Below are 1,351 nucleotides of genomic sequence, written 5' to 3'. Positions count from 1 at the left end.
AGGGGAGAGGGGCGCCCGTGGCAGCTCCCACCCCTAGGTGCTCTGCAGCCCTTTGGTGCTTGCGTCGGGTTGGGAGTAGAGGGAAAAAAAAAAGGCTGCAAATGGTGTTTTGGAGCATCAGCAGTGCCATGGCACGTTGCTCTCCTGGAGCTGCCCAGAGCCCAGGACATAACCAACCCTTTGCCTGTGGCTGCATCTCCCATCCTCTCCATGGATCCCTGGCTCCTTATTCTCTGGATAGCCCAGGTTTTGCAGAGCATGTCTGCTCAGCCTCAGCCCACCCCAAGATTGCTGATGGCTTTGAGCTTTGCAGCAGCTTTGGTCTTTAGGGCCACCAGCAATGCCTGGAGGAGCAAACAGCCCCAGGGCTCATCCCCAGCACCAATGTCAGCCCCGTGCAAACCCCGTGTCCTTGGGGCCCCACCTCACCTAATCCCATCTCAGTCCCTCACATTTGCAAGGCAGCAAGGGCTGGTGAGCAGCTCCCATCATAACCTGCCCCAAACATCTCCCTCCCAGACACTGCCCCAGGCTCTGTGGCATCCAGCTGCGGGCAGGGTGACCCTTCCCTGCGTCCTTCCTCCACCTCTACAAGAGCCTGTGAGCAGAGATGGGGCAGAAATCCCTCCTGTACCCCACTCCCAGAGCAAGCAGGGACCAGTGCCAAACATCTGGGGGGCTCAGGCGTGCTGGGCAGCGAGCCCAGGGGTGGCCTGGACAGGGATGTACCCGCAGTTTTGCCCACACCAGCCGCCCACGCAGCCGGGGGAGAGGTTTGCACACAGAGGTTGTGCTTGGGGCGCTGTCGCAAGCAGGAAGCGCTGCGGTCTCGTCGCCAGGCGCCCAAATTTGAGGGCCTGAGGGAAGTTGGCTTGGAGGCAGCTCTGCCCTTGAGCCACCAGCACCCCTAAGGGCGAGGGATGGGGGGAATAAGGGAACACCCTGGTGCCACCATCCTGCGCTCAGCCTCCAGGCTGGACGGGCGCTGAGGTGTCCCCGGGGTGCAGGAGCATCTGCCTCCCTCTGTCCTGCCCGTGGTGAGCTGGGGACATCACCCGCTGGAGATGGCGATAACGGAATTCTGGCAGCCACCCCCATGTATTTATTTATTGATGTTAAACTGGGACTGTCCACGGTGACTTTGCCACGGGCTGAGCCGGCACTGACCTGTGCCCCGCTCGGCCCTGGCACTCAGCCCGGGGGCACTGAGGCAGGAAACACCTTTGCTGGAGGGCAGAGACGTTGCACAAGGAGCCTCCGGGTGCTGGGCAGGGCAGGGTGCTGGGGAGGAGCTGGCATGGGGGTGTTGGTGCCCACAGAGGAGATTCAGTTGGCAGGGCCAGTTGGGGGT

General features: G+C 62.0%; 1 protein-coding gene across 1 annotated transcript in view; it reads left to right on the top strand.

The window, feature by feature from the left end:
* Positions 1 to 1,351, top strand: part of RGS19 (regulator of G-protein signaling 19) — a 6,111-nt gene that overhangs the window by 1,956 nt on the left and 2,804 nt on the right. The gene's annotated exons all lie outside the window — the stretch shown is intronic.

Source organism: Chaetura pelagica, unplaced genomic scaffold (assembly GCF_000747805.2).
Source record: "Chaetura pelagica isolate M959 unplaced genomic scaffold, ChaPel_1.0 scaffold275, whole genome shotgun sequence".
NCBI classification, from domain to species: domain Eukaryota; kingdom Metazoa; phylum Chordata; class Aves; order Apodiformes; family Apodidae; genus Chaetura; species Chaetura pelagica.
Note: the sequence above shows the minus strand (reverse complement) of the source record. Positions and strands in the feature narration are given on the sequence as shown.